Raw genomic sequence first — 12698 nt, forward strand, 5'->3', positions numbered from 1 at the left:
GAGTGAGACCCTGCCTCAAAAATCTAAAAAAAGAAAAAAAAAGAATATTAGATTATAAAATTCACATTACTGTGAAAATTGCTTTTGCCTTCCAAAACAAATCATAAAACATGTTTCCTGGTGAATACATATAAATCTTATTAAATCTTCTTTTGAATACATATAAATCTTATTAAATCTTCTTTTAATTTATTTTTTTAAATTTGGCTTTTCTTTTTTTTTTTAATCACAAAACAATTTCAAGAGCCAATTTGTCCTGGAGGCTTTGTTATGAAAATCTGCAGACCCCCGCGGCTCTCATGTTTGAGGAAATCAAGAAAAACATTAACACAATCGTTGAAGAAGTGTGGCCACTGCGGTTGCTTTGCGGCTGAGTATTGGTTTTATTTCAAAACACAATGTAAGAGGAACAAACAAAACACACACCCCACTCAACACCACACTTCTGACACCAGATGTGTGGGTTGATTTTATTTTTTCCACATAGTAAGCAATTCTCCAGTGGACACCAGCTGGGATTCCTCTGATGCAATTTGGTTCCGATGCTATCTACTCGGACGCAGCATCAGATCCTGCAGGTTAAGGGCTCAATCCCACAAAACAGCCCGCCTTGAGACACAATGGTCTCTACAGAGTGGGATACCCCACCCTTGCAACCTGCAGATGTGTTCATCAACTCGGAAGCTCTTCAAACCCCATCTTTTGGGGATTTTTATGGAGGCTTCATTATGAAGGCATGATTGATTATTAACTCAGTCCCTTGCCCCTCTCCAGTCTCCAGAGAAAGGAGGTGGGGCTGAAAGCTCCAAGCTTCTAATCATGGCTTGGTCTTGTTGGTCCCCACCCAGGAACCCACCAAGAGTCATCTTTTTAGAACCAAAGACGCTTCTGTCACCCAGGAAACTCTAGGGGATTTAGGAGCTCTATGTCAGACACTCCCATCACTCTGTCAGGAACTGGGGTCAAAAGACCAAATATTCATTTATTTATTTATTTATTTATTTATTATTATTATTTTGAGACGGAGTCTCGTTCTGTTGCTCAGGCTGGAGTGCAGTGGTGCGATCTCAGCTCACTGCAGCCTCCACCTCCTGAGTTCAAGCGATTCTCCTGCCTCAGCCTCCCAAGTAGCTGGGACTACAGGTGTGCGCCACAGGCCTGGCTAATTTTTGTATTTTTAGTAGAGATGGGGTTTTGTTATGTTGGCCACCCTGGTCTCAAACTCCTGGCCTCAAGTAATCTGCCTCCCAAAGTGCTGGGATTACAGGCATGAGCCACCCTGCCCAGACTATTTATTTTTATTTTTAAACTTTTCTTTAGAAAGAGAATCTTGCTGTGTTGCCCAGGGTGGAGTGCAGTGGGGAGATCTTGATTCACTGCAGCCTCAAACTCTCAGGCTCAATCAATCCTCCCACCTCAGCCTCCCGAGTAGCTGGGACTACAGGCACACACCACCATGCCCAGCTAATTTTTTATCTTTTGTAGAGACAGCAACTCACTAAGTTGCCCAGGCTGGTCTTGAACTCCTGGGCTGAAGCAATCCTCCTGCTTCAGCCTCCCAAAGTGCTGGGATTATAGGCATGAGCCACCACACCCAGCCCCATGCCCTGTTTTTCACTGGTGCGTATTTTGTACCGGAAATGAGAGTTTTAGGTATGAATGAAGACTAGTCTGTGTGAAAACCTGTAATTGTGCTTTTGAAAAAAGATCTCCAGGTCTTCACAAAACTTTGTATTCCCTGAGGATGCCCCACTGCAAACGCCTGTGAAGCTGGAGTGCCAGACACTGAGGCCTGAGGCTGGGGGACTCAGAGGCTACCAGCTTGCTTGGACCTCCTCAATCTGTCAAACAAACTGGTTTGGGGACCACTGGAGGACCCGAATCTCCCTCTTCTCTGGGCAGTGGGGCTTGTGCGTGCTGGCCTTGGACCTACTGAAGGCCCTTCCAGCCCCAATGCTGTTCTCTGAATTCATGGGGAGCAGAGGTGTTGGGACTGAGTCTTGTTGGAGACTCCAGAAACACTGACATTTCTTGTTTGGTCCTGGGGGTAGGTAACGATGGCTGTTTCTTTTTTTCTTTCTTTTCTTTTCTTTTTTTTTTTTTTTTTTTGAGGTGGAGTCTTGCTCTGTCACCCAGGCTGGAATACAGTGGTGTGATCTCGGCTTACTGCAACCTCCACCCCCTGGGTTCAAGCAATTCTTCTGCCTCAGCCTCCCGAATAACTGGGATTACAGGCATGCACCACTACTCCCAGCTAATTTTGTATTTTTAGTAGAGATGGGATTTCTCCATGGTGGTCAGGTTAATCTCGAACTCCTGAGCTCAGGTGATCCACCCGCCTTGGCCTCCCAAAGTGCTGGGATTACAGGTGTGAGCCACCACACCCGGCCAGCAATTTATTTTTACTCAGTTGTGGACTATCCTGGGTGGCTCCTGCCTAGATTATTCTAAGAATTTTTTTTTCTTTCTTTTTTTTTTTTTTAAGACAAGGTCTTACTCTGTCGCTTAGGCTGGAGTGCAGTGGTGATCTTGGCTCATTGCAACCTCTACCTCCCCAGTTCAAGCAATTCTCCTGCCTCAGCCTCCCAAGTAGCTGGGATTACAGGCACCTGCCACCGTGCCCAGCTAAGTTTTGTATTTTTAATAGAGATGGCATTTCACCATGGTGGCCAGGCTGGTCTTGAACTGCTGATCTCAGGTGATCCACCCGCCTTGGCCTCCCAAAGTGCTGGGATTACATGCTTGAGCCACCGGTGCCTGGCCTATTCTAAGAATTTCACCATTTGGACAGCTATAGCCAGCTTTGGTTGGTCATGTGGGTCCCCACTGCATTCAACTCAGTCCTAGCTTGATCTTCAGTTTCCAACAATATCATAATATCATTGAGATAGTGTACTATTACACTTAAGATCTGCATCAAGTCCAAATCCCACTTCTGACACCAAAAGTAAAAAGAAAACATAAACTAATTTTTTTCTGCTCACACATCACTCAACACAACATTTCCTTTTTTCTTTTCTTTTCTTTTTTCTTTTTTGAGACAGAGTCTCATTCTGTCGCCCAGGCTGTAGTGCAATGGCGTGATCTCTGCTCACTGCAACCTTCTGCCTCCCGGGTTTAAACGATTCTCCTACCTTGGCATCCCATGTAGCTGGGACTACAGGTGTGTGCCACCACGCCCAGCTAACTTTTGTATTTTTAGTAGAGATGGAGTTTCACCATGTTGCCCAGGCTGGTCTCGAACTCCTGACCTCAGGTGATCCACCAGCCTCAGACTCCCAAAGTGCTGGGATTACAGGCGTGAGCCACTGTGCCCAGCCTTAACACAAAATTTCTGACATCAGATGTATGGGAACTTTTCCAAACATCAAGTAATTCTCCAGCAGACACCAGCTGGGTGGGGTTTTTTGTTTGATTGGTTTTGTCTTTTTTATTTTTTTAGGTGAGTGTTTTTAAATTCAATTCAGTTCAGAAGCTATCTACCTGAAGATAGTATCAGATCCCATAGGTTAAGGGCTCAGTCCCACAAGATGGTCCCTACTGCAGATGCCATCTGCAAACAGTAGGTTTTCACCTGTACTTCTAATGCACTGGCTGTAAATCAAGACTCCCTTAGGCTGGGCACAGAGTCCCCTCCTGTAATCCCAGCACTTTGGGAGGCCAAGATGGGAGGAGCTCAGGAGTTTGAGACCAGCCTGGGCAACATGGTGCAACCCCATCTTTACAAAAAATTAGCTGGGCATAGTGGTGTGCGCCTGTGGTCCCAGTTACTCAGGAGGCTGAAATGGGAGAATCGTTTGAGCCCAGGAGGTGGAGGTTGCCGTGAGCTGAGATCGCATCATTGCACTCTGGGCTGGGCAACAGAGCAAGACCCCATCTTAAAAAAAAATGATGGCTGGCCGCAGTGGCTCATGCCTGTAATCCCAGCACTTTGGGAGGCCAAGGTGGGCAGATCACCTGAGGTCAGGAGTTCAAGACCCGTCTCTACTAAAAATACAAAAATTAGCTGGGCGTGGTGGCATGTGCCTGTAATCCCAGCTACTCAGGAGGCTGAGACAGAAGAATCACTTGAACCCAGGAGGCAGAGGTTGCAGTGAGCCGAGATTGCACCATTGCACTCTAGCCTGGGCAACAAGAGTGAAATGTCATCTCAAAAAAAATTTAAAAAGTATTATTTTTTTAAAAAGTGGGGGTGGCCAGGTGCAGTGGCTCACACCTGTAATCCCAGCACTTTGGGAGGCAAAGGTGGGAGAGTCAGTTAAGCTCAGGAATTTAAGACCAGATTGCACAACATGGTGAAACCCTGTCTGTACAAAAAATACATAAAAATAGCCAGCCGTTGGAGGCACACACCTGAGGTCCCTGCTACATAGGAGGCTGAGGTGGGAGGACTGCTTGAGCCTGGGAGACGGATGTTGTAGTGAGCCAAGATCACCACAGCACTCCAGCCTGGGCGATAGAACAAGACCCTGCTAAAAAAAAAAAAGAAAAAAAAAAAAGGTGACTAGGCACAGTGGCTCATACCTGTAATCTCAGCACTTTGGGAGGCTGAGGCAGGTGATCACCTGAGGTCAGGAGTTTGAGATCAGCCTGGCCAACATAGTGAAATCCCGTCTCTACTAAAAATACAAAAAATTATCTGGGCATGGTGGCGCACATCTGTAATCCCAGCTACCTGGGAGGCTGAGGCAGGAGAATCGCTTGAACCCAGGAGGTGGAGGTTGCAGTGAGCCGAGATTGCGCGATTGCACTCCGGCCTGGGCAACAAGAGTGAAACTCCATCTCAAAAAAAAAAAAAGAAAAGAAAAGAAAAAGAAAAAGAAAATAGTACTCACACCTGTAATCCCAGCACTTTGGGAGCCTGAAGCAGGCGGATCACCTGATGTCAGGAGTTCAAGACCAGCCTGACCAACGTGGAGAAATCCCGTCTCTACCAAAATACAAAATTAGCCGGGCGTGGTGGCACATGCCTGAAATCCCAGCTACTCAGGAGGCTGAGGCAGGAGAATCGCTTGAACCTGGGAGGTGGAGGTTGCAGTGAGCCGAGATCGCACCACTGTATTCCAGCCCGGGCAACAAGAGAGAAACTCCGTCTCAAAATAATAATAATAGTAGTAATAATAATAATAAAAAATTCAGGTGAACAGCCAGATGAGGAGATACCTAGAGCAGGGTCTGGAGGGAGACAGGAGCTTCTGCCTCCATGGAGTGGGGACCACCACCCTCCTGATATGTGCAAGTGTTTACCGGTGTGGAAGCTCTTCAAACTCCGTAGTTGAGGGATTTTTATGGAAGCTTTATTATGAAGCCATGATCGATTATTAACTCCATTTCCAGCCCCTCTTCCCTCTCCAGAGAAAGGGGGTGAGGCTGAAAGCTCCAGGCTTGTAATCATGGCTTGGTCTTCTTGGTCCCAACCCAGGAACTTCCCAAGCATCACCTCATTAGAACAAAGGACACTCCTGTCACCCAGGAAATCCCAAGGAAATTTGGAACTCTGCATCAGATGTTCCCATCACTCAGGAGATTACAAAGGTCTCAGGAGCTCTGTGTCAGGAACTGGGGCAAAGACCAAATATTTATCTTACCATAAATCACAATATGAGCCAGGCGCAGTGACTCACACCTGTAATCTCAGCACTTTGGGAGGCTGAGGTGGGTGGATCACCTGAGGTCAGGAGTTCGAGACTAGTCTGGCCAACATGCAGAAACCCCGTCTCTACTAAAAATACAGAAATTACCTGGGCATGGTAGTGCATACCTGTAATCCTAGCTACTCCAGAGGCTGAGGCATGAGAATCGCTTGAACCTGGGAGTGCGAGCTTGCGTGAGCTGAGATCCCACCACTGCACTCCAGCCTGGGCAACAGGCTGCCTAAAAACAAAACAAAACAGAAAAGTGTGCCCTTGGCCAGAGGTGTGGCCAGAGTAAAGACCCCAGCCTCAGTTGCTCGTGGGGAAGGTCATGTTTGATATAGGGAAAAGAGGCACCAGATTGGCAGCTATCAGAACAAAGGGAAAACACACCCAAGGTGAACAAAGGCTGCAGGGAGCCCACAGATTGCAGTTTACTGGGGAGAAGGGTCAAGTTCAGAAAGCAAACACAGGCTTTGTGTCTCTGAGGGGCTTGGTTGCACGTTAACGCCCGGTTCCTGCCCCAGCCCACCCTGGCCCAGCCATCCTGCACGGAAGCACAGGCTGTTTGTTGAATTCAATCCTTGCCTAAACATTTATTTTTTTGAGACAAGATGCCTGCGGGGGCCTCATGCCCTCCGGCCAGGCCAGAGCTCACAGCTGGGGCAGAGGAGGAGAGGCTGCAGAAGGCTGGACCTGTAGGTTTGTCTCCAACTCTGAGACTCCAGGCAGGGAGTCCTGGGGTCAGAGCATGGACAGGGCTCATAGTGTTGGGTCACAGACTCAAGACTCTCCCGGTTTCCTCATAAAAAGGAAGGAAGCAGCCGGGCGCAGTGGCTCATGCCTGTAATCCCAGCACTTTGGGAGGCAGTGGCAGGCAGATCACTTGACGTCAGGAGTTTGAGACCAGTCTGGCCAACAAGGCAAAACCCCATCTCTACAAAAAAAACACAAAAATTAGCCAGGTGTGGTGGCATGCACCTGTAATCCCAGCTACTCAGGAGGCTGAGGCACAAGAATCACTTGAACCTGGAAGGTGGAGGTTGAAGTGAGCTGAGATCCCACCACTGCACTCCAGCCTGGGCAACAGAGTGAGACTGTCTCAAAAAAAAAAAAAAAAAAAAAAAAAGAGAGAGAGAGAAAATCTAATGCCTGATATGCCTGATGATCTGTTACTGTCTCCCATCACTCCCAGATGGGACTATCTAGTTGCAGAAAATAAAGCTCAGGGCTCCCACTGATTCTACATTATGGTCAGTTGTATTATTACAATGTAATAGTAACAGAAATAGGCCAGGTGCAGTGGCTTATGCCTGTAATCCCAGCACTTTGGGAGGCTGAGGCAGGCGGATCACGAGGTCAGGAGTTCAAGACCAGCCTGGCCAACATGGTGAAACCCCATCTCCACCAAAAATACAAAAATGAGCTGGGCATGGCGGTGGGCGCCTATAATCCTGGCTACTTGGGAGGCTGAGGCAGGAGAATCACTTGAACCTGGGAGGCGGAGGTTGCAGTGAACCGAGATTGCAAATTTCCCTCCAGCCTGGTCAACAAGAGTGAAACTCTGTCTCGAAAGTCATATATATAATAATAATAATAAAGTGCACAATAAATGTAATCTGCTTGAAAACATTCTGTAACCATTCCCCTCCCTGCCTCCTGAGTAGCTGGGACTACAGGCACGTGCAGCGCACCCAGCTCATTTAAAAAAAAAAAAAAAAAAAAAGATTTTTTTTTTTTGGTAGAGATGGGGCTTTACTATGTTGTCCATGCTAGTCTTGAACTCCTAGCCTCAAGGGATCCTCCTGGCTTGGCCTCAGAAAGCACTGGATTCCAGGCCATAAGCCACCACAACTGCCGAAGAAAAACTCTTTTTTTTTTTTTTTTTGAGACAGAGTCTCACTCTGTCGCCCAGGCTGGAGTGCAGTGGCATGATCTCAGCTCACTGCAACCTCTGCTTCCTGGGTTGAAGCAATTCTCCTGCCTCAGCCTCCTGAGTAGCTGGGATAATAGGCATGCACCACTAATTTTTTGTATTTTTAGCAGAAACGGGGTTTCACCATGTTGGTCAGGCTGGTCTCAAACTCCTGACCTCAAGTGATCTGCCTGCCCTGGCCTCTCAAAGTGCTGGGATTACAAGCGTGAGCCACCACCGCCAGCCCTTTTGCTTATTTATCTAGCATTAAGAAGAAATGCAGAATGAGGTAGCTTCACAAGTTTCTTCTTGGTTGTTTTGTTGTTGTTGTTGTTTAGACAGAGTCTTGCTCTGTCGCCCAGGCTGGAATGCAGTGACGTGATCTCGGCTCACTGCAACCTCTGCCTCCTGGGCTCAAGCAATTCTCCTGCCTCAGCCTCCTGAGTAGCTGGGACTACAGGTGTGTGCCACCATGCCCGGGTAATTTTTGTATTTTTAGTGGAGATGGGGTTTCACGATGTTGTCCAGGCTGGTCTTGAACTCCTGACCTCAGGTGATCCAGCCACCTCAGCCATCCAAAGTGCTGGGATTACAGGTGTGAACCACCACACCCGGCCCACATATTTCTTCTTTACCTGCTCCATGATGACACAGATTTTCTTTTTGGTTCTGCCATCTCTAGTGTGTTCCCTTTATCCTCATGCTTCTTGCCTCTCGTTGCAGAATGGCTGCTGCAGCTCCAGACATCACATTCAAGGCAGAAACAAGAGGGTAAGGGGGAAAGCCAGCTGCATTTCCCTTTGATCAGATAAAGGCATAAAAATATTTCCTAGAAATTCCCACAGCATCCTTCCTCTTAGGGCTCATTGGTCAGAACTGGGTCCTGGGCCACCTCTACCTGCAGAGGTGGCTGGGAAATGGGAGAATAGAAAGCCATTGTCTTTTAAATCTAATTTCAGAAGTGATGGCTCCTTGCTTCTATTGCATAATATTGATTAAAAGGCAGTCAGTAAAGGCCGGGTGTGGTGGCTCACATCTGTAATCCCGGCACTTTGGGAAGCCAAGGCAGGCGGATCCCTTGAAGCCAGGAGTTCAAGACCAGCCTGGCCAACATGGTGAAACCCCATCTCCACTAAAAATACAAAAATTAGCCAGGTGTGGTGGTGGGCACCTGTAATCCCAGCTACTCGGGAGGCTGAGGCAGGAGAATTATTTGAACCCAGGAGGCAGAGGTTATAGTGAGCCAAGATCACAATTGCACTCCAGCCTAGGTGACAGAGTGAGACCCTGTCTCAAAAAAAAAAAAAAAAAAAAAAAAAAGGCCATCAACTCACATTCAGAGAGAGGGAATTCTAGAAAAGTCAGAATGCCAGGAGGTGGGGATCATTGCAAACCATCTTAAAGGCTTCCCCCATGGCCAAGTGCACTGGCTCATGCCTGTAATCCTAGTGCTTTGGGAGTCTGAGGCAGGAGGATCGCTTGAGTCCAGGAGTTCAAGACCAGCCTGGGCAACATAGAGTGACCCCATCCCCACCTCAAAAAAAAAAGAAAAAATAGAAACATTTAGCTGGGCATTTGTGGCCCATGCCTTTGGTCCCGGCTACTCGGGAGGCTAAGGCAGGCAGACTGCCTAAGCTCAGGAGTTTGAGGCTACAGTGAGCTGTGATAGTGCCATTGCACTCCAGCCTGGGCAACAAAGCAAGACTCTGTCTCAATAAACAAATAAATGAGTGAGCCACACAGTAATCCCTTAAGGGAAGGGGTTTTCTTTTTTTTTTTTTTTTTTTTTTGAGACAGAGTCTCACTCTGTTGCCAGGTTGGAATGCAGAATGTACTGTGAGACAATACATTTCTGCAGTTTTTTGTTTTTCTGCTTTTGGTTGTTGTTGTTGAGACAGTGTCTTGTTCTATCACCCAGGCGGGAGTGCAGTGGCATGATCTCAGCTCACTGCAACTTCCGCCTCCTGGGTTCAAGCAATTCTCCTGCCTCAGCCTCCCAAGTAACTAGGACTACAGGCACGCACCACCACGCCCGGTTAATTTTTGTATTTTTAGTGGAGACGGGGTTTTACCATGTTGTCCAGGATGGTCTCAATCTCCTAACTTCGTGATCTGCCCACCTCGGCCTCCCAAAGTGCTGAGATTACAGGCATGAGCCACTGTGCCCGGCCAGGGAAGGGATTGTCTAAGGTCAGTTAAACAGTTCCTGCAGTGGCTGAGGCGTCCCTAAGAACATATTGACTATTACAACAAGGATAATCCCAATATTTGTTTCCAGTCTTGATGGGCTGGGCTTACTGATAGGGCTGTAATGACTTCAACAGAAGCAGTTTGTGGACTTAAGATTAAGATCCAATTTTGAAAGATGAAGGTTGGGATTAAGTATGTGAAGAAAATGTACATTCTAGGAGGGGCCTACAGAAGGAAATCTATGACATGAGGTTCCTGAGGCTGATGTAACCTAGCTGCACAAACTAGGTGGCTTAAAACAGCAGAAAAGGCCGGACATGAGGCATACACCTGTAATCCCAGCATTTTGGGAGGCCGAGGCAGGAGGATTGCTTGAGCCAAAGAGTTCAAGACCAACCTGGGCCACACGGCGAAACCCCGTATCTAAAAAAATACAAAAAGTTAGCCAGGTATGGTGGTGCACACCTGTAGTCCCAGCTACTAGGGAAGCTGAAATGGGAGGATTGCTTGAGCCCAGGAGGTGGAGGTTGCAATGAGCTGAGATCGTGCCACTGCACTCCCGCCTGGGTGACAGAACAAGACACTGTCTCAACAACAACAACAACAACAACAAAAAGCAGAAAAACAAAAAACTGCAGAAATGTATTGTCTCACAGTTCTAGAGGCCAGAAGTCCGAAATCAAGGTGTGGGCAGGGCTGGTTCCTTCTGGAGACTCCGAGAGAGAATCCATCCCAGGCCTCTCTCCTGGCTTCAGCCATCCTTGGCAATTCCTTGGCTTGTGGCCGCATCTCTCCAGTCACTGCCTTCTTCATCACACAGCCCCACGTTCCAAATTCCCTCATCTTTGTTTTTTGGTTTTTTATTTATTTATTATTTATTTATTTATGAGATGAAGTTTCGCTCTTGTTGCCTGGGCTGGAGTGCAATGGCGTGATCTTGGCTCACTGCAACCTCCGCCTCCCGGGTTCAAGAAATTCTGACTCAGCCTTCTGAGTACCTGGGATTACAGGCTCGCGCCGCCACGCCCAGGTAATTTTTTGTATTTTTAGTAGAGATGGAGTTTCACCGTGTTGGCCAGGTTGGTCTCGAACTCCTGACCTCAGGGTGCCTCTGCCTCTCAAAGTGCTGGGATTACAGGCATGAGCCACTGTGCCTGGCCTGATTTTTTATTTTTTAGACAGAGTCTCGCTCTGTCACCCACACTGGAGTGCAGTGGCACAATCATGGCTCACTGCAGCCTCAACCTCCTGGGCTCAAGCAATCCTCCCACCTCAGCCTCCTGAGTAGCTGGGACCACAACTATGCGCCATCACACTTGGCTATTTTTTTTTTTTTTTTTTTGATATGGAGTCTCACTCTGTCCCCCAGGCTGGAGTGCAGTAGCGTGATCTCGGCTCACTGCAACCTCCACCTCTCAGCTTCAAGCGATTCTCATGTCTCAGCCTCCCAAGCAGCTGGAATTACAGGCGCCCACCACCATGCTGGGCTAATTTTTGTATTTTTAGTAGAGACAGGGTTTCGCCAGGTTGGTCAGGCTGGTCTGAAATGCCAGACCTCAAGTGATCCGCCCACCCCAGCCTCCTAAAGTGCTGGGATTACAGGCGTGAGCCACAGTGCCCAGCCCCACACTTGGCTAATTTTTTAAGTTTTTGTGTAGATGGGATCTTGCCATGTTGCCCAGGCTGGCTTTATTTATTTTAAGCCCTTATTTTTGCCCAATTCATTTAACACTTTATTTATTATTTTTGAAATTATTCTTTCTATTTTTATTCATTTTTTTAGGAGACAGTGTCTCACTCTGTCACCCAGGCTGGAGTGCATTGGCGTGATCAATGCTCACTGCAGCCTCAACCTTCTGGGCTCAAGTGATCCTCCTGCCTCAGCCTCCTGAATAGCTGAGACTACAGGTGCATGCCCCCATGCCTGGCTAATTTTTTTTTTTGAGGTGGAGTGTCGCTCTGTTGCCCAGGCTGGAGTGCAGCGGCGCAATCTCGGCTCACTGCAAGCTCTGCCTCCCGGGTTCACGCCGTTCTCCTGCCTCAGCCTCCCCAGTAGCTGGGACTACAGGCGCCCGCCACCACGCCTGGCTAATTTTTTGTATTTTTAGTAGAGACAGGGTTTCACCGTGTTAGCTAGGATGATCTCGATCTCCTGACCTGTTGACCCGCCCGCCTCGGCCTCCCAAAGTGCTGGGATGAGCCACCGCACCCGGCCCTGGCTAATTTTTAAAACTTTTTTTGGATAGAGACATGGTCTCTCTATGTTGCCCAGGCTGGTCTTGAACTCCAGAGATCAAGTGATCCTCTGGCTTTAGCCTCTCAAAGTGCTGGGATTACAGGCATGAGCCACCGTGCCTGGCTTTTTTGTAGAAATGGGGTCTTCTTGTGTTGCCCAGGCTGGTCTCAAACTTCTAGGCTCAAAGCAATCCTCCCTCCTTGGTCTTCCAAAGTGCTGGAATTACAAGTGTGAACTGCCATGCTTGACCCTAGACATTTCTTCTTCTTCTTCTTCTTTGAGACAGAGTCTCACTCTATCAACCAGGCTGGAGTGCAATGGCACAATCTCGGCTCACTGCAACCTCCGCCTCCCGGGTTCAAGCGATTCTCCTCCCTCAGCCTCCCAAGTAGCTAGGATTACAGGCACCACCACCACACCCAGCTAACTTTTGTATTTTTAGTAGAGACAGGGTTTCATCATGTTGATCAGGGGGTCTCGAACTCCTGACCTCAGGTGATTTGCCTGCCTCAGCCTCCCAAAGTGCTGGGATTATAGGTGTGAGCCACCATGCCCGGCCATGACCCTGGACAATTTTTTTTTTTTTTTTTTTTTGAGACAGAGTCTCGCTCTGTCACCCAGGCTGGAGTGCAATGGCACAATCCCGGCTCACTGCAACCTCCACTTCCCAGGTTCAAGAGATTCTCCTGCCTCAGCCTCCCGAGTAGCTGGGATTACAGGTGCC

The sequence above is a fragment of the Pongo pygmaeus genome, chromosome 20 (assembly GCF_028885625.2).
Source record: "Pongo pygmaeus isolate AG05252 chromosome 20, NHGRI_mPonPyg2-v2.0_pri, whole genome shotgun sequence".
In the NCBI taxonomy this organism is placed as follows: domain Eukaryota; kingdom Metazoa; phylum Chordata; class Mammalia; order Primates; family Hominidae; genus Pongo; species Pongo pygmaeus.